This window comes from Mustela erminea, chromosome 11 (assembly GCF_009829155.1).
Source record: "Mustela erminea isolate mMusErm1 chromosome 11, mMusErm1.Pri, whole genome shotgun sequence".
In the NCBI taxonomy this organism is placed as follows: domain Eukaryota; kingdom Metazoa; phylum Chordata; class Mammalia; order Carnivora; family Mustelidae; genus Mustela; species Mustela erminea.
In genome coordinates, this window is record NC_045624.1 from 83,035,631 (window position 1) to 83,057,419 (window position 21,789).

At 35.5% G+C, this 21,789-nt stretch overlaps 2 pseudogenes; both read right to left on the reverse strand.

Moving 5' to 3' along the window:
• Positions 1-883: 883 nt before the first annotated feature.
• On the reverse strand, positions 884-1,570 carry LOC116568775 (annotated as a pseudogene).
• Positions 1,571-6,406: 4,836 nt separating this feature from the next.
• Positions 6,407-16,172, reverse strand: LOC116568776 (annotated as a pseudogene).
• Between the last annotated feature and the right edge of the window lie 5,617 nt (positions 16,173-21,789).

Sequence of the window (21,789 nt, forward strand, 5' to 3'; positions counted from 1 at the left end):
ACAAGAGTGATTGACTGCTTTTCTGTGAGGGCTCACTGAAGAGTGGGGGATTCAAAATAAGCTCCTGGGGTAGAGATCGGAGCGCCGCCATTTTAAGCCCCCTGGCAAGAGCGGTGCAATTCCTCCCAGGCAAGACCCCTGAGAATCAGTGAAACAGGCCCCTCCCCTAGAAGACCAGCGGGAACTTCTGGCAAATACCAAGTTTACCAATCATACAAAACTGTAAAGCTCCAGCTTTGGGGGAAAGAAGTATACAGCATTCGGGGTTTTTTCTTACTTTTCTTTAATCCTTTTTAATATTTTATTATCCTTTGCAGCTATTTTACTTTATCAATTATTTTTTAATTTTCATTTTTTCACTTGCCGTTTATATTTTTTTCATTTTTGGCTTCCGTTCATTGTATTCAAATATATTTTATTTTATCTTATTTTATTTTCCCTTTCTGACCAATTTCAGGATCTAGTTTTTTTCTAACAAACACGCCAAAATACACCAGGGTCTAGTTTATTGTTCTGTTCTGATCAACTTCTTGTCTGATTTTATTTCCACTTTATTCCCTTTTTTCCCTTTTCTGCTTGGTTTCTGTTCTCTTCTGATTGTGCAATGTATATTTTTCTGGTATAGTTATTCTTTAGTCCTTCGGTTTTATATTTTTACACTTTTCAATTATTTTCTTGTCTTTTGGGGGGGGGTTAAAGACGGGAATGTATTAATAAGCACAGGGAGAGAACCTGCCATTGGGCACCCCCAGAGGAGGCAGTCCAGGCCAGACCCCCACTCTGGCAGAAGGGAGTCTGAAAGTCCCAGGAGCTCTCAGGGAATGTCACTGCTAAAACATATATATACCATTCATGGAAGGGCAGGAACAGGGCTGGGATAGAATCAGAGGATCTGGCAGGGCATCCTGGCCTGGGATGCCCAGCAGTTGCTGCCCATCTGCAACCCAATGACAATCTTGCCCTCTTGCAGCTGGTTGTCTGAGAAGTTCCAAGGTTCTCCTTGGACTTCTTAGGAAAGCAGTTGGGATCCCCAGAGAAAAGCCCGTTACCCTGGGCTACCACCAGTCCACCCAGGTTCATCAGCATCCACTGCATATAGGCTATGTTCTTTTCTTCCCAGATGTCTGCAGTCTGAAAGATGTCAATGGTGTTGATGCCACAGTGCTTGGCTGCCTGCAGGAACTGAGATAATCTGCTCCAGCACCTTGAAGGCTCTAGTGGAGGCCTGGATATTTTTCCCTGGGGCCTGTTCCTTGAGGTACAGCCTGTTGATGAGCTCACACAGAACCATGCCATCCTTAAGCCTGTTCTGAAGTTCTCCCACCCAGGCTAGAGCCAGCCCACATCCTTGTGGCACTGGGTGGTGATTCACTGGATCAGGATCTGCTCCAGGTCTGCATCCTACTGTTTCTCAATCTTCTGCTCTACCTCCCAGCTCAGGCTGTAAGCAGGTCCCCTACTGGCCATTCCAAAGGGTAGTGGTGAAGTGGTGGCTGTAAGTAAGTGGTATTGGTGGTAAGTGCAGCACAATCCTGGCAGGGGCTGCCAGTGGAGTCCAATTATTTTCTTGTCTTTTCAATTATTTTTGTCTTTTTAAATTTTCATTTTTACACTTACAGTTTATAAATATATATATATATATATATTTCATTTTTGGCTTCATTTCATTGTATTCAACTACATTTGTGTGTGTGTGTGTGTGTGTGTGTGTGTGTCCCAAATATAGTCAAGTATAGGCAAGATCCCAAAATAGGCATATACATATATATATATCTATATATATATAGTTTTCTTTCTTGCCTATTTTTAATATCTGGTTTCTTCTAACAAACAGACCAAAATACACTCTGGATCTAGATTATTTTTCTGTTCTGTTCAACTTCTTGTCGGATTTTATTCCCATTTTTTTCCCTTTTCTTATATTATTGGTTTCTGTTCTCTTCTGATTTGTGTAGTGTGTATTTTTCCAGTATAGTTATTATTTTTTAGTACTTCAGTTTTATATTTTATTTTCTTTTTCAATTATTTTATTATCTTATCAATTATTTTTATATCTTTTTTTAAATTTCATTTTTACGCTTTTACACTTTCAAGTTTCATTTTAAACTTCATTTTACACTTAAACATTTTTGAGGTTTTCTTTCTTGCCTATTTTGGGATCTAGTTTCTCCTAACAAACAGACCAAAATACTCAGGATCCAGTTTATTGTTCTGTTATGTTCTATTTCTTGCTTGATTTTATTCTCAGTTTTTTTTCTTTTTTCTTTTTGGTTTCTGTTCTCTTCTGATTTATGTAGTATACATTTTTCTGGTATCATTGCTGCTCTATTTGTATTTTCCCTCCCTTTGTTTTTTATTCTTTTCTGGACATAATGACAAAATGGAAGAACTCACCCCAAAAAGAGAACAAGAAGCAGAACTCACAGCCAGGAATCTAATGAATATGGATGTAAGTAAAATGTCAGAACTAGAATTCAAAACAACAATTGTAAAGATACTCTTTGGGCTTGAAAAAACCATAGGAGACACTAAAGAATCCCTTACTGGAGAAATAAAAGAACTAAAACCTAAATCAGGTTGAAATAAAAAATGTTATTTCTGAGATTCAATAATAAATAGAGGCTCTAACTGCTAGGATAAACGAGGAAGAAATGTCAGTTATATAGAAGACAATATGATGGAAAATAAGGATGGTAAGAAAAGATAAATAACTACTGGTTCATGAAGGGGTGGATTCAAGAGTTCAGGGATATCATAAAGTGAAACAATATTAGAATAATTGAGGTCCCAGAGGACTCTTCTACCCAATCTTCCCCACTTCTCTTTCCCTCAACAGTCAGAACTGCATTGCAATCTGGTGGTACTCTGAGACAGTCCTGGTTTCTTTCCTATTTTCTCTCACTGGCATTTACTCTAATAAATCTCATGCATATGTAATCTCAAACCAATACAACATAGATCTTAATGCCAGTTCAAACAGCAAACTATATAGAAGTCTGCAAACTGTAGGTTGTAGGTCAAATCCAGCCTGTGACCTGTTTTTACAGTCTACAAGCTTAAAAAGGCTTTTACATTTTTAAATGTTTATAACAGTAAATAAAATAATATATACAATGAAAATTGTATGTGGCCAACAAACCCGGAAATGTTTATTTTCTGGTCCTTTACGTTAAAAAAGTTTGCTGACTTCTGAACTATAGAAAGGAAGGAAGTGAAGGAAGGATGGAGGAAAGTGGCAGGGGCCGGGCATTTTCCCCCAGCATTTGATGAAATTTTATTTGACTACATGGTTGATGATATTTAGAAATTATTGTTTATTTATTTATTTATTAAAGATTTTATTTATTTATTTATTTGACAGAGAGAAATCACAAGTAGGCAGAGAGGCAGGCAGAGAGAGAGAGAGAGAGGAGGAAGCAGGCTCCCTGCTGAGCAGAGAGCCCGATGCGGGACTCGATCCCAGGACCCTGAGATCATGACCTGAGCCGAAGGCAGCGGCTTAACCACTGAGCCACCCAGGCGCACTTATTGTTTATTTTTAAGTATATTACTATTGTGGCTATGTTTTTAAAGTTTTTATGTTTTTAGAAATGTAAAACTATTATCAGATAATATAATACCTGGGATTTACTTCAAAAATGCATATGACTGGAGAGGGCAGAAGTGTAAATATAAGATGATTGGCCATGAGTTGCTAAGTCACAGGAACCAAAGGTACAGCTTAAGGAATATAGCCAATGATAATTGTAACAGGATTATAAGGTGACATATGACAGCTATACTTGTGGTAAGGATAGCATAATGTACAAAGTTGTGGAATCACTATGCTGTAAAGTAACATTTTGTTTCAACTACACTCAAATAAAAAGAATCTTTAAAAAAAGATTGGTCATGAGTTGGTAATTGTTGATAGTGGGTGATAGTTACATGGCAGTTCCTTATACTATTCTCCCTATTTATGCATACTTTTGAAATACTCTATGAGAAAATGACTACAAATGTATTAAATAAATTAGAAATCAGATAAAAATAAGGAAGACTTTTTAATACTAAAATACTTTTTAAAACACAATAAGAAAATATTTGACATTACTAATTCTTATGGGTTATATTATATCCCCATAAAAATCATATGTTCGGAACTCCCCAGCATGTCATAATGTGAACTTATTTGGATATAGGTTATTGCAGATGAAATTAGTTAAAATGAGGCCAAGGCTGGGTAGGATGGGCCCCCAATTCAGTATGACTAGTGTCCTTACAAATAAAACAACACAAGAAGAGGAGATAAGCATAGAGGCAAGATGATATGAAGAGACTCAGGAAGAAGACAGACATCTTCAAGTCAGGGAGAGAGACCTGGGACAGATGCTTCCCTCATGACCCTCAGAAAGAACCAGCCCTGCTGATTCAAATTTCTAACCTATCAGAACTGTGAGACAAATTTGGTTGTTTAAGCAACCCAGTTTGTACTACTTTGTTATGACAGCCTTTGCAAACTAATATAGTGAGGAAATACACAATTTCCAGAAAAAATATTAAATGGCCAAAATCAATTTAAAAAAGAAGAAAAGAGCCAGATAGCTAAGAAACTATGGATAAAATTGGGGGGGAGGGGTTCTCACCAAAAGACTATAATTTTAGGGATAGATTTCCTTGAATTTCCAAATTTCCACAGAACCACAATTCACATTGCATGTAAATTCTTCCAAAGTGTATCAATATATGACTCTACTAGGCATTTACTTAGGAATGTAGATAATGGGGGTGCCTGGGTGGCTCAGTGGGTTAAGCCTCTGCCTTCGGCTCAGGTCATGATCTTAGGGTCCTGGGATTGACCCCCGCATTGGGTCCTCTGCTTAATAGGGAGACAGCTTCCTCTTCTCTCTCTGCCTACTGCTCTGCCTACTTGTGATCTCTCTCTCTCTGTCAAATAAATAAATAAAATATTTTTTAAAAAAAGGAATGTAGATAATGTTAAGGATCCATAGATCAAAAGACAATTCCCCTTCTATGCCTATATTTAAGAAAATGATAGGAGCAAATATTAATAAAGAATTTATATTCTAAATGCTTTCCATACATGAATTAATATCGACCTCCAAACAACTTCTGAGGCACATACTATTATTATTCTGATTTTGTTGATGTGAAACATGTACAGGTACATGTCATTCATATATAGAACATATATAGAACATATATAGAACATATATAGAACAAATGGTAGAAAAAAGAATGTTTAGCTTCCATGGCATGCAAAGTATTTCCTTCTTTATCCACAGATACTATTGTTTCTTTATGTATTCTTCTATGTATTCTTATCTCTTTATTTTGAAAGAAGAGAGATAAAACAAATGATTTTGAAACAGGAAAACAATTTTCTTTAACTTGTGAGGAATCATCATGTGAAACCATAAGTTTTTTGGAAGCTGGATAATGTCATATTTTGTTAATGGTTTTAAAGTTCCTACATTATGGGGTGCCTGGGTGGCTCAGCAGGTTAAAGCCTCTGCCTTCGGCTCAGGTCAAGATCCCAGGGTCCTGGGATGGAGCCCCACATCAGGCTCTCTGCTCAGCAGGGAGCCTGCTTCCCACCCCCCCCCCACCTCTGCCTGCCTCTCTGCCTACTTGTGATCTCTGGCAAATAAATAAATAAAATCTTTAAAAATAAATAAATAAATTCCTACATTGTGACTTCTTTTAATTAGCCACCAAGAAGTTAACTGAAGTTGGTTACTTATTATATTCTTCGGTTGTTTTTGTGGGGAATTAAAAGAGTGGGAGTATAAAAACAGTGAAGACTTTTTAAAATTACACTTCTGCTGACTTATTGTCAAGAGAGATTGTAGGGAAGGAGTAATAGCCTTTAGGTTTGGAAGCTAAACATGTCTTCTTGCCCTCTCTCTCAGCAATGCAAACTGAGCATGATAATTTGTAGTAATATAATTCCTAAAATCTAAATTAGCAAGTGTGTAATAATACCATGATTAGGAACAGGTGGACTATGGAAGAACATTCCAGAATGGGCATTGAGAGGCCAAGGTATCTCAGTCAGTGGTAAATCCCTTCTCATTCTTCCTGGTCACCACGTGTTGTACCATGTGCACACACACACACATGCACACACACACTTACCCACCTATACATGGAACCCATCTGAAGATATATATCAATCTTAAGTAATAATACTCCCAGACTCCTATTAAAAAAAGAGAATATTTTCTCAAACAATATTACCTATTCTGAATACTCCATTCACAGTGGAGAAAGTATTTACAATGTAACATGAATGATATCAATATCCATTTAGTACATCCTCCTGCTTCTAAACCATGCCAAGATTCTTTCTTGTGTGTAAGAAATGTGAGACTCACCACAGCTACCCTTTTACGTATTAGAACCATCAGCCTTTAACAGCATTTTTGGCAATATTGAGTGCTAGCAAAAGCTTTAGAGTTGCTTTATCTTTTACAATAGGGCTAATACAATTCTTAGGTAAGAAATTCCCACACTATTTACTAAAGGTAAAATAGAGCCTGTACAGGGATATTCATAGAAACCCCACAGACTGGGAAATGGGGACAAACTCATTCTGCCTGTAATAGTACATATTTAGCAGTCCAACTTTATATCCTTAGTTGATTATGAGATCCTTGTAAGCAGGGAATATGTCCTCTTTAAGTATCTTGAGAGTATTTTTCATAGTAACCTGAAAATGAGCATATTTTCTAAAGTAAAAAATCTGTTCTCACCATCTGATCGAAGATTTTTTAGTTAGTTAATATTTATATAAAAGTCTTTGAAATATATAAAAATTGTATTTTCTTATAAATTTAATGGAAATATTAAATAGCCATTAAATGGTAATCAAATGCCCCCTTTTTCACTGGTGCATAAACATCATCTTAATATCACTTCAGTTGAGGCCAAATTTACATAAGAAAGTGAAAGTAGTTAAAATAGCTTGTTTTATCTTATACAATAGATTGATAGTAATAAAATAAAACCCAGTTTCCTGACTAATGTGGTATGAAGACTTGCAAATTATTCTCTGTGATAAAAGAGCACATTAATGTGGTCTGTGAAATTTCTACAGCTATCTATGAGTTTTTACAATCAAGCTGATGCCTCTAATTGTTTATCAAACATTCATCCCTAACCCTTTCAATTTGATTTTCTCCCACTCCACTCCACTTAAACTCCTTTTCAGAAGTTATCAAAGAACTTTTTCAGGTCTATCTCTCTTGTATGTTCAGAAAGATAAAACTGCACATTTCATCACCACCTTTTGAAATACTTGTCTTACCTACAACATTAGAATACCTTGGTAATTCCTTCATCTCTTTCTTTTGCCTCTCTCCCCTTCATAGGGTCTTCCCCTCTCTTCAGTGCCACAAAATGTGGTCAGTTCCTCAAGGTTCCATCCTTGACTTTCTTTTCTTTGTGCACTAGTCTCCTCTCTTCTCTGTTCATTATCTTTCCAAGTGACTCAGATCACTATGCAAATGAATCTCAAAACTATACTTCTGACTTCTCTCCTATAATTTAATCCTAACATTACAAATTCCAGCTAAATATTACTACAGGTGTTAGGATATAGTGATGGGGAGAGTAGGAAGTGAAAAGATGTAGATGTAGCCTTCTATATATAGGGAGATAAGACATTTAGAAAAACATATGAAACTGGGCAGGAATTGATGGGTTCCTTGGAAAAAGTTATGTATACTCAAGAATGTTTAGCCATTATGTTCTTTGGTAAAAATTTATTGTATTGGATCCATGTAAGTAATTTTCTCAGTTTATAAGAAGAATATGTCTTAGTAAGACATTGGAGATTTCAAATATATATGAGATGTATCATAAAGATGATAACAGAGTTTTGTTTTGTTATCTTTACAGAGTTTAAAGATGTATAGGAGGTCAGAGAGTGAGAAAATATGAGGAAAGTTTAAGCTAATGGATGAAAAAAGAGTACATACAACTGGAAACTTAGCACATCTTGAGTAGTACTCATGTCTGTCATTTCTCTGACTGCTATGGTGACAAATATACATAATCTCAAGATATCCATGTTACATCCATTGTCCTGTCTGTTGCCATTGCAACACAACAAGAAAACCTTAAAGGAGTAGAATACAGTCAACAGCACGGTCTAATTTCCTTTACATTACTCCAATACCTTTCTATGCAATCCAGTTTCTTCTCCTACCAATGGGACCATCATTATCTCATATTAGGTTCTACCTGTATCATGTTTCACATCCTCCTTACTTCCTTACTTCCACACTTTGAAATGTGGGTCCAGGATGCCTCACTGTCCCCATCGTGTCACTATTTATGTAGTTATTGAATGAAAAAGACTGTCTTATTTTAAACTAAATTTCAGTACTAAAGATCACTACCCTAAGAAACAAACAACAGAGGAGTGCCTGAGTGCCTCAGTTGGTTGAGTGACTAACTCTTGATTTTGGCTCAGGTCATGATTTCAGGATCATGAGATCAAGCCCTATGTTGGACTCTGTGCTCAGCAGGGAGTCTGTTTTAGAGTCTCTCTCCTCTCTACCCTCCTCCCCCACCCCCCTGCTCTCTCTCTCACTCTGTCTCTTGCTCTCTCTCTCAAATAAATAAATAAATCTTTAAAAGAAAAGAAGCAAACCATAGACATGACAACAGTAGATTGAGAGCTAAAGAAACAAAGCAGAATCCATTATATATTAATGATTTTGGCTAAATATTACTCTTTTTCTATATTAACACATAATGTATTATTTTCCCCAGGGGTACAGGTCTATGAATCATCAGGCTTATACATTTCACAGCACTCACCATAGCACATACCCTCCCCAACGTCCATAACCCAGTCAGCTAAATATTATTCTTGAGGTGAACTCTTCCCTGAGAAACTTTTATTAAGAAATCAATCTGAAATCAATGTTATACCCTTAGCCAACCACAAAGGAAACTATAAGAACTATGAGGTCCTATCACTTCTGTTTCACACTGTCTGGGGACTTTCTTCATTTTACTGTTTAAATTTTGAGACTCAGATTCAGTTGATGACTTCCTTCTTCTGTTTCTTCTGACCCACACATATACATTTCAGCACTGAGTAGACCTTGACAATTTTTTAACAAAATTTTTATTACCTCCCAGTGCTGGTCTCCACAGCTACTATTCCAAAACTTGAGCTCTTTCCCTGCAATTTTTTCCTTTCCCTATTCTCATACCATTGGTGGTTTTTCTTACTTTAACAAACCAAATGTGAGATTTATAATTTAGCCCCATTATCAAAGGATTCAAATTTACAGGAGCAAAGAATGAGAACAACATTCAATTAAGATGAAGTAGCCATGGGACGCCTGGGTGGCTCAGTTGGTTAAGCAGCTGCCTTCGGCTCAGGTCATGATCCCAGCGTCCTGGGATCGAGTCCCACATCGGGCTCCTTGCTCGGCAGGGAGCCTGCTTCTCCCTCTGCCTCTGCCTGCCATTCTGTCTGCCTGTGCTTGCTCTCTGCCCCCCTCTCTCTCTGATAAATAAATAAAATCTTTAAAAAAAAAAAAAAAAAAAAAAAAAAAAAAAAAAATGATTAATTGGCCAGAAAAAAGAAACTGAGGAGAGGCATAAATAATTGTTTTTTAAATAACAGTATAATAAACTGGTGTCCCTTCCTCTAATCCATAGTGTCTCTAAGAGTTGTCAACCAAATTGAACATAAATACCACAAAAGCTCTTGCTGAACCTCATCTTATTGGGCATGTAACAGATTTCACCCATTACTAGAAAGGTTTCACAATGGAATCTGCTGGAAAGATATGACAGAGTAAATCAGTATCTAAGCAGTATTATTTTGAATCTATTCATTGGGGCATTGATCTGTTTTTATCCCCTAAATTTTAAAACAGTTAATAATTATAATTTTTCTAATTTTTCATAAATTTAATCTATATTATTAAGCTAGAAAAAGTTGGTTTCGTCCAAGTACATTATAAACTGTTCTCTTGTTTGTATAATTTTTCTTCCTATTTGTGAAAGGAAGTCATCATGGGTCCTTTCTTTTATTTTATTCTGACAACTTTATTTTTCTCTTTTTCTAGGCTGATCAGTGTAATAACCAGTAGAAGTAAGGGGATATTTTAAAATCACATTTCCAAGCAGAGGCTTAACATAACTAAAAAGATGTTAGGAATGTTCTGAATCTGAAGTATGGAGTACTTTGAATCTTTTCTCAAGAACCTGCCTGTCTCCAATGTTCTTTATCCTAGCAATAGTCACACAATCTGACCATCTGCACAAGCAAACAACCATCATCCTAGATATTTCCCTGTCCCTCAACCTACATATATAGCCTACGACCAACTCCAACTGCTTTTATTATTTGAATATTTCTCAAACTACTCCACTTATTTCCCCCTCCATAGCCATCACCCTAGTGCCAATGATCCTCTAAACTACAACCAGTGTAGTATGAAATAATTAAAAGTATAAGCTTAGAAAGCGGGCTCAATTCACTCTCTGCCTGGTCTTACCTGTCGTCCACTGGGATATGTTTTTAATTCTAAGTTTCTCAATCATATAATGGAACTAATATGAGTAATATTAGTATTTTTTTATCCCATAGGTTTACAGTACATTAAATGAGATAATTCATATAATATGCTTAACACAATTTTAAGCACATACTAGAAGTTCCTAAATGTTGGTGTTTACTTTCACCAGATTAGCATACTATAGCCATCATGTTAATAAACGCATTGTATTGGGGCACCTGGGTGACTCAGTGGGTTGCTCTGCCTTTGCTCTGGTCATGCCTTTGCTCTGTCTTTGCTCTGGTCATGATCTCAGGGTCCTAGGATAGAGCCCCACGTCGAGCTCTGTGCTTAACGGGGCTCCTGCTTCCTCTTCTCTCTCTCTGCCTGCCTCCCTGCCTACTTGTGATCTCTGTCTATCAAATAAATAAATAAAATCTTAAAAAAATGCATTGTATTAATCAATGCATTCTTTACATCTGCCTATCCAATATGATAGCCACTAGCCATTGAGGCTATTGAGCACTTGAAGTGGGGATAGCACAGACTGAGATGGTTTCATAAGTGTAAAACACACAATGGAGTTTTAAAATTTTGATATTAAAAATGTCAAATATATCAATAGTAATTTTTATATTGTTTATGGGTTCAATGCTAACATTTTAATAGATTGGGCTAAATGTTATTAAAATTAATTTTATTGATTTATCCTAACATTTTAAACAGCTACTGAAAAATTTTAAATTACATATGTGACTCACATTTATGGTGAGCATTATATTTCCAGTGGACAGACCTGATCTAGACTTTGCCCATTGTCTCTTACTTGTGTTTTCTTCTAAAATGACCAGTTATAATCTTGAAAGGCTTCAAGTGATTTGAGTTTTTGTTTAGAAATATATTCAAAATATTTGATATTTATTAGAGAAGATCTAAAAAATCCTGACCAGAGGTGTGGGTGTGGAATTTTTATATTAAGCAATTTTGATCTTTTAAAACCATAAATCAGCTTCAAGGATTTTTTTTCAAATTAGATATTTGAAAAATTATATAAATATAATATAATATAAAATTATATTAATTTTAATATCCATTCACTATCCCCTTTAAGTAGTCCTTTTTTTTTTTTAGTTTTATACCTTTAATTAACAATCAGTACTTAGTTCTCATCTACATTAACTGCAGATTTTTTTTTTTTTAAGATTTTATTTACCTATTTGACAGACAGAGACTACAAGTAGGCAGAGAGGCAGTCAGAGAGAGGAGGAAGCAGGCTCCCTGCGGAGCAGAGAGCCTGGGATCATGACCTGAGCTGAAAGCAGAGGCTTTATCCCACTGAGCCACCCAGGCGCCCTAACTGCAGATTTTTTTAAAGTGGTGACAGGTACATGGGTAACAAACATATAGAGCTCGTTTGGCAAATCTTCATCCTCCTTACATTTTTCTGGGCAACTGCACACAGATACCATATGGAACATTCCTTATTCCTTTGGCCCAGACAGCTTTGTTGAGCCTGATGGTACACATTTGGAGTTTCCATTTCCTTCATGGCAAATTTCCAGATGTCTTTGAGTTCCAGAGGGGTAAGCTTCTTGAAACCCACTCCATGGATGCCTTTGTGAATGCTGATGGTGTATTCTCTTGTCACTACCTCCTTAATGGCAGAACAGTTCTTCTTCTCCCCACCCTTCTTTGTGGGTGCTATTCTGCCAGGCCAAGGTTGGAAAGGAAGAGCACAAGGTATTGTGGGAGAGAGAAAGCAGCATATCAAGTACAACCAAGAGGTCTTTTTTAATAAATCAATTTTCTGATTTTAAGATAAAAATCCATTTTAAAAACCCTTTGGTTTTTTTTTTAATTTTTGAGAGAGAGATTGTACAAGCATTAGTGGGGAAGAGTACAGGGAGTAGAAGAGGGGAAGTGGGAGAGGGAGAGAAAAAATCCCAAGCAGACTCCATGACCACCACAGAGCCTGATCTCAGAACCCTGAGATCATGACCTGAGCCAAAATCAGGATACAGCCGCTCAACCAACTGAGCCACACAACTGCCCCTTCCTTATCAACTCCTAATATTAGAAGTGCATATGTATCCCTGAATACATGGTAATTATGAGAAAGAAATAGTAGATGTTAAGCTAGAAGAATTTTGGGGGAAAAAATCTCGATTGAGTTAATTGAAAATTTTTGTATGACAGAGATTAAATAATTGTTGCTCGACCTTTAATTTTTTAATATAAAAGAGACTGTTTCAAATTGTTTGTTCTAGCACACAATGCTGCAATGAATTTTTCTTGTATATGTATCCTTTTTATTTAAAAAAGGAAAATTTGAAAGGATTTAACTTTATTTAAAAAATTAGAACAAATTTGGGGCGCCTGGGTGGCTAAGTGGGTTAAGTCGCTGCCTTCGGCTCAGATCATGATCTCAGGGTCCTGGGATCGAGTCCCACATCGGGCTCTCTGCTCAGCAGGGAGCCTGCTTCCTCCTCTCTCTCTCTCTCTGCCTGCCTCTCTGCCTGCTTGTGATCTCTCTCTGTCAAATAAATAAAATCTTAAAAAAAAAATTAGAACAAATTTGAAAAAATGATAGCATTTTTCTTTTCTGGATAGTGGTCATATGGGTATGGATTATTTCTTCAGCCCTTAAATTAACTTAATTTTCATATTAATCCTTTTTAAAAATTTTTATATTAATCTTATTTATAAATTCTCTTGGGCATTGCATGAAGATACTAATATCATAATATGTTTACATTTTCTTCCTATTCTCTTTAATCTCTTATTATTTTTCTAGCTTTAATGTCTTATGCAGGATCTCAGGTATGTGTGAACTATATGGAAATAGCAGTCATCCATGTCTTGACACCCACCTGAAAGGTAACCAAAGTAAAATGTCTCCATTAAATGTGATATTTCTGTAGATGTACTGTAAATACCTCTTTTTGTTGTTGTCTTTTTAAAAATGTCCTTTTTAAAGATTTCATTTATTTATTTGACACAGAGAGAGAGATCACAAGTAGTCAGAGAGGCAGGCAGAGAGAGAGGGGAGGAAGCAGGCTCCCTGCTGAGCAGTGAGCCCCATGTGGGGCTCGATCCCAGCACCCTGAGATCATGACCTGAGCTGAAGGCAGAGGCTGAACCCACTGAGCCAACCAGGTGTCCCTCTTGTCTTTTTTAAGAAAGTGCCTTTCTCTCTCCTCCTTTGCTAATAATTTTTATCTTAACTGTGTAGAAAATCATACTGACTGCTTTTTCAGTCCTAATAGAAAGAGGAATCATTTTTGATCATTTGATGTGGTGGTTATTAATTGCATTAATAACTTTTCAAGCTGAAAAATCCCTACATACCTTAAATTAACTCTACTTTTTAGGGTTAAATATGATTAGCTACTAGGATCTTTGCTTTTACATTCATGAAGGAAATTGACCAACAGTTTTGTTCTCCTGTATTGTTACTGAGTTTGGGTACTCAGATTATATTAACCTAATGAAATGAATTGGACAGCTTTCCTATTTTTTTATTTTTGGAATTGATGTTTTGAAATAGATGTTTCTTGAAAACTGACAGAAATTGCATCTAATAGCATCTAGCCTTGGCTTTTGCTGGCAGAAGGGGAGTTGTGATCATCATTTGCAGAAATATATCGATTTCATCAAAATTTCAACTTTTGATATATGTTGATCCATTACACACTTGTAGGATTTTGCTTATATTTAGTTATTTCCCCTCTTGCATTCTGCTATTGTTTTTTGCGTTTTCTCTCTTCTTGTTTTATTTAACTGCTATCTCTAGAAATTTGTTTCTTAGTGTTTTCTCATTGCCTTATTTTTAACTGTTTCTTTTGTCATAACTTTATCCTTATTTTTATGTGCTCCTCTCTTTTCCTTTTGTTTTTGGATTTAGTTTGTTGATCTTTTCAGATTTTAGCTAATTTGTTTTCCATCTTTCTTTTTTCATCTTTCTTAAATTCTGCTTAATATTCATAATTTGGTACATTTTCCTCCACATTTCAGCAGAAAACAGATTTCAATTCAGTGTTTTCATTGTCATTCAAATGTAAGAATTTCACATTTTAGCATATAATTTTAGCCTTAAGTCAACAGGCAAATGGTAATATGTTAGTTTTTAGAGATGGGAAATTTTCCTAAATACTCTTGTTTGATTTATAATTATTATATTGTAGTTATAGAATATAGATGGTATGTTGCTAATTATTTAAAATATTTTGAAACTTCTTTTTGGGACTGGGTATATGACCATCATTGGTAAATGTTGCCCGTGTGTTTGAAAATATGTATTCTATGTTCATTTGATAACAGGTTCTAGACATATATCTATTATATCTAGCTTAGTAATACCATTGAAATCATCTCTACCTTTATAGTTTTCCATGTATCATATACCCATTTCCATAAAATGTGTGTTCATTTATTATGCCTTTCCATAACAGAAATGTTATTAATTTTTATACTAATAGGCTATCCTCTCAGCTCCCCTTTTTTAAACATATTTAACATCTCTTTGATAATAACTTTCATTTTTCTCTTTTTCTCATATTAAAATTTCTAGTTGATATTTTAGGATATATCTCTTCCATACCTTCATTATCAATTTTTCTGCATCTTATTATGTGTGTATGTGTTTGTGTTTTAAATGAGTATCTTTTAGACAACACTTTTAACTTTTATTTTTTTATTTTTTAAGATTTTATTTACTTATTTGACAGAGACCGAGATCACAAGCAGGCAGAGAAAGAGACAGGGAAGCAGGCTCCCCACCAAGCAGAGAGCCCAATGCGGGACTTGATCCCAGGACCCTGAGATCATGACCTGAGCCGAAGGCAGCAGCTTAACCCACTGAGCCACCCAGGTGCCCCTTAGCTTTTATTTTTAATACAATCTGAGAGTCTTTGTGTTTTCATTATTGTTTTACCTATTTTAATTAATAAACTTTACCATAAATTAATTTGTTACTATTGTACTAGAAGATGTTTTCTACCTACTACAATTAATTTTATCTTGTTTCCCATTTCCCTGATTTAATTAGACATTTTTTATGAACTAACTATATGTATTCTATTCTTTGTTATTTTAATAGTCATTAATTCATTAAGATTCTTTCAACAATTTTTTTTTTTTTTTTACTATTGACTATGTGCTTGTCAATGCTTTGAGCAGGGGAAATAAAACAGATTAATATTTTGTTTGTTTCCTTTTCAATGTCTATAACTTTGTGAGTAATCATGTTTCCCCTTGAACAGGATAAAGAGTTAGTACAGTTCCGTCTCCCATCTTTTTCTCTTCTCCTGACAAGTTTTAGTTTTAGATTTTTGTGCTTACATAAATGATTAAATTATTACTTTTTCAGACACTAATATATTCTACTAATTTTTATACATTCTTCCCCTTCATAGCAGTTTCTTCCTTATGAAATCAATTCCTTCTTTTCAAAAGTTAAACCTCTAAGAATTTTAAGAATTCTTTTAAAGAGATTCTTCATGCTGCTAGACTCTCTGATAACTAATATCTTTATTTTTGTACCAACATTGAAGTGATAACTTGGCTGAATCCAATATCAGATTCAAATCTTTCCTTGTAAAATTTCTTGCACTCAATGTTGCTGTTGTCAAGGCTAATAGGCATTGGTTTTAGTTTCCCTGTGAAAGATAAGTTTTAATTTCCTTCTGAAAATTATAAGTGGTTCCCTTTGTGGTTGTTTTATTTTTGTTTTGAGAGAGTACAGAAGTCTGAGGGATGGAAGAGGAGGGGCAGTGGGGGAGGAAGAGAGAATCTTACAAGCTCCATCCCCAGCACAAAGCCTGCTTCAGGGCTTAATTTCAAAACCCTGAGATCATGACCTGAGCCAAAATCAAGAGTGGGACCCTTAACCAACTGAGCCACTCAGGCACCCCTCCTTTGTTTTTAATAATCTTAAAAGTCATTATTATTTATCTATATGGGAAAGTTTTTCTCCCACATAATACCTCCTATTCAGTTCTTTATGTACCCTTTAAAATGGAAGTTTTACATCTTTTATTAATTTAAATATATTATCAGTATTTTTCTCTTCAAATATTTTCTCTATTTGTGTGTCTTCTTTCTCCTTCTAGATGGGTACTGCTATTTCTATTATTAGTCTCCATATCTTTTGACTTTTTTTCCCATTCATTCCATATTTATTCCCTGCCAATACCTTCTGAAAGAGTTCTTCAGTCTTATATGTCATCTCAGTAAATCATCCTTCAAGTATATTCAGCAGGTTCTCTTCACTGGCAATAAGTAACTAGAAAATGAAATGAAAAGTAGACGCTACTTGTGATAATAATAAAGACTATCAATTGCCTAAGAATAATCTAGCAAAGATTACCTGAGAGGTTTAGGGAGATTTTTAAGAATTCTATTAAAAGATATCCAAGTAGATTTTAATTGTCATCAAATAAATCTGTAAATTCATCACTATTCAATTCAACATCATGGCTAAATTTTGGGAGAAACTTGACAAATCTCTTCCAAAGTTTTAACAGAAAGATAAATTTCCATAAATAAGTTTCAAAAAGTACAAAGAGAGGAAACCCATACCATTATATAGTAAGACAGACTACATTACCAAATGATAAAATCATCAGTGTGGTACTAGTGCAGGTACAATTGATTGACTGAAGGAATAAAAAAACCAAAGATTTAAACAGATCTCTTGTTATGTGACAGAGGTTAGATTACATAACTATGAAGTCATGATGGATATTTTTATAAATGAAACTAGAAACTTAATTTACTATTTAAAAAAAATAAAATTGGACCTCTAGTACATATAGTTACATAAATAAATAAATAACCCAAAATGGATAAAAAACTTCAATATGAAAGTGAAGGAATCAACTGAATCACAGATTATGTTTACCAGAGCAAGATATAAAAACTCAAATCACAAGAGAAAAGCCAGCATAATTTGACTCATACAAGAATTGGGCAATGCAAGTAAGAATTTCTATGAATAAATATCACTCTCTGGTTTGCCACCAGGAAGCAGACCCTAAGAAAGACCATAATAAAGTGCAGATTTATTATGGAGTGTTCTTAAAGTCAATTCTGTGTAAGGGAGAGAAGAGAAACAAAGCTGGACTGGGTTAGAGGGAAAAGTACTGCTCTGATGCAGTATCAGTGAATGCTTTTTCTCTGATGCTAGAGAGGCTGAGCCCAAACATCCCTACACTGACTAGTCCCTAGGAGGAGGGTGTGAATTTGGGTGAGACAACTTTTTTTTAGCCAAGGCTGTTCCTAATGATTATTATGAGCTCTCCGCAACTATCTCTTTTCATCAGTGGAAGAATAAGTCCTCCGGTCCTGAAAAAGGATCTGAATGATATATCACAGATTCCATTGAAGTCGTAAGATTGAGATTAAAGTTGTAGCCAGGGATTACTAACTTACAATGAATAAATAATAAGAATTAGTATATAACACACCTGGTGACTTCCACAGAACCCAGCAAAAAAATAAATAAATAATAAAATAAAATAAATAAAAGAAAGAAAAAGAGAGGTAAAAACTTAAATGATTAATATATAAAGTTACTCTAATCTCATTAATGAAAAGCATGAAGATATATATTAAAGATGTTGATTATAGCCTTATTCTAGTAAAGAACTGGAGTAACTTAGCTATTGAACACTAAAGAAATTAGTTGATAATATATAGCACATGCATTATAATAGAATGATATGCATTAGGCAAAAGAAACAAACCTATTAACTATACATAAAAAAGAACAGATTTTAAAATATATATAATGTTGACTGTGAAGAATAAGAAACAAAATAAGATTTTAATGTTACCATCTTATAAATTTGACAAAACATGTAAAACAACTATATTTTTGTATTTGAAAATAGCATGTCTAAAGCAAGATATGCAACATGTTTTGGAAGCCATGATGGATTAGTTGTTACCAGGTTTAGCCTATTGTCCTTAAAAAACTATAAATGCTGATCAACATATATAAAGCAATTATTTGCAGGCACTGGGCAGAACCAATCCAGGCCTACGATCTTTAAGAAAAGAAAAGTATATGAAGTGAGTCTTCTATTCTCCCCTGTTTTCTGTCTGAAGTTATATTTCAATCCACAGCAAAGGAAAATAGAATACAGAGAGTGGAAGTCTAACTGAGCAGGAAACACAAATTTGAATGTAAGGCTGTTAAAGTGGCTGGGACCAAAGTGGAAAGAATAGCAGGAAAAAAGCCCCCCAAGTCTGCATAAGTATTCAGGTTCTTGGTTAACTTCTAAATTACCCATGCATAGACTGAGACTCTGAGAGATGGCATTTATTGCTTTCTATATTGATTTTTATATTAATAATAGATTTTTTAGTTTTACCTTATTGTGATTAGAGAAAATGATCTTTCTAAATTTTTTTAAAAGATTTATTTGAAAGTGAGAGAGAAACTTGGAGAAGGGGCAGAGGGAGAGGCAGAGGGAATCTCAAGCAGCCTCCCTGCTGAGCACAGAGTCTGATGTGGGGCCCAATCTCACCACCCTGAGATTATGACCTGAGCTGAAACCAAGAGCTGAACATTTAATTGAGAGCCACCCAGGTGCTCCAAGAAAATGGTCTTAATTAGAGCATCCTTTCCTTCTTCCCCAAGAGAGAAAGCACAAGTTTAATCAGAGTCTCTCAAGATGGTTACCAGATCAAACACCAAAACTATTTAAAGTAAGAGGGTTAGTGAAACTACCAAAAGTGCTAGTACTGCAACTAGCCCAAAGGCCATAATTGATATATATCCACCACTCATTTTACATTTTGTTCACAGTTGGCCATCTCTTTGGCTGGTCTGAGGGGGCATGCTTGGCAGGAAAGCTCAAAACTTGACTCTGTAATGGTAAGCCCTTTGTTTTCTTTTCTATGTGTAGTAGCCATTTGAAAAAACAGACCCACAGTGACCCACATTTCCCACTACTTAAGCTCTAGTGTAGTGTCTTCATGCATTACATTAAGACTGTTCCTGTGTTACAATAGAATATGGCAGAAGTGATAATGCACGACTTATAAGACAAGGTCATAAAAGGTGTTGCATCTTCTGTCTTGGTCTTTTGGACACACTCTCTTGGAGCTCTGAGTCACAATGGAAGATATCCAACTACCTTGAGGATCATATGCAGAGAGATGACATTCAGAAGCTTTGAATCACAGAAGTCCCAAAAGTACACAGGGAGAAATGCACAGGCAGTCCTCAACTGTTCCAATCCCTATTTATTCAAGTCATTCCAATGGAGACTCCAGAAAACTCATATAGCAGAGATAAGTTGTCTCTGCTGAGTTCTGTCCAAATTATAATTTCATAAACAAATAACAGATTTTTGTTTTAAACCACTCAATTTTACACAAAAATAGATCAAAACACTTCAACCGTGGTTGCTGTAGTTACCCATTTATAGTTATCATGGGCATAAAAATTCATAAATTCCTCTGTACTTTCATTATGTAGGCGCTATAGCCTGTTTTGGTAATTAGTGTGCATTGAATGTTGTGGCATGTTACAGACCATTAGGCTTCCAAAACTGTGGAGTCTCATGAATCTTCATGACTTATCTCCACCTTCTTGATATACTGTGTCTTACTGGCATATCGGCTATACTTTCCACTTCCTACTCACTGATTACCATGATATCATCAATATACTGAGCTAGTATTGTGATCTATGGCTTGTCAAGATGATCAAGATACCTGAATTCTCCGGTATAACAGAGAACAGCACAGTTAGCATCCCTGGGCTAGGGAGAAAATGTGAACTTTCGTTCTGACCATGTGAATAAAAAACCAAACTTGATCCTCCTTAGTAAAAAGAATTGGAAAAAAAAATATCTGAAAGATCTGTATCCCTATAACAAGTGCCAAAGCCTGTGTTAATCTATTACCACTTAACCAAGTGGTAGTCCCAATAGTAGCTACTACTGCAAATGGTAGAATCCAGCAGCTGTGATTGGGGTTGCCACTTGGATAAATTTATAATAATATCTATATCTGCCAAGATCATTTTCATTTTTTGCAGGCTACATATAGTTGAATTAGATGGAAATGCGTGAACCATCACTCCTACATCCCCTATCTTTGATACTGGTATTAATTTCAGCAATTCTTCTCATAAGATAGTATTACTTCTGATTTATAATTTTCTTCAGGATAGGAGTGTGAATTCCTCAGGAGTGTGATTTCTGCTTCTACTTGGCTCTTGATGACCTAGTGGCTCTTATTCCATAGACCATAATTTCAGCTGCTAAATATTTCTTTCTCAATAATGTACATATGGCCAAGGAAATAACAATAGGTTAGGAACAAAGATCCTTTGATACACTGTGAAATGGACTTGAACCAAATTCCACCTGGCCTCCAGAAGCTCCCATTTAACCAGAGGACCATGGTGCTGTTTCAGATCCCATGGCATCACTGCTAGCTCAGACCTTATACCTAACAGTCCTAGAAGTGTCTGGATTTTCCAATTCCTCAGTGTCAGCTACCCAGGGAATGATTCCAGATCCCTTTGGAGAATAACCAAGGGCATATTTACTGTATAAATTTCATGTGGCATTGCAGGTTTCTTTCACAAGGGAACTATGTGCTTTAATAAATGAGTTCCAAATTTGAGAACTGACTTAGATCTGGAAATTGAGTGTGAAGGCACATTTTCTCATTTTAGCAGTTGATGACAATCTTCTATCATCTTTTTTTCTTTCTCTCTTTCTCATAAGTATCTGCCCACCTATCTCATGTCTAAGAACACCATGACCTATTGGCTATTACCATAGATCCCTGAAGGTCAAAGCAACTTGATGGCAAGCTAGCAATTATATCCTCTATGCCTCTGACAACTTAGTGGTATGCCCTGGCCTTATTGCCATTGATACTAAAGAGCCCAATTTGATAGAAACGACTATCCTGTCAATCAGAGCCTGCAGAATGCAACTACCACCAACCAAGCTTCTTAAAGGTGTTGGTATCTGCTCTGTAGCACATTCCTTTGGGGTGTCTTCTGGACCCACACAGGAATCCTAATCAGGTCATGGGTAATCAGGTTTTACATAGGAAATCTATTCTAATATTACCATCTCCTTGAGTATTTTCACCTTTTCTGTGATATCATAAGAAATTTCCAGATTTTTGATTCTAATTTCTTTATTCAAGGTTCAAGAAGCTAACCTAGCAAAATCTGGGGAGAAATGTTTCCAGATCAGCGATTCTGAGGCAGGTGTGAGTACTTCCA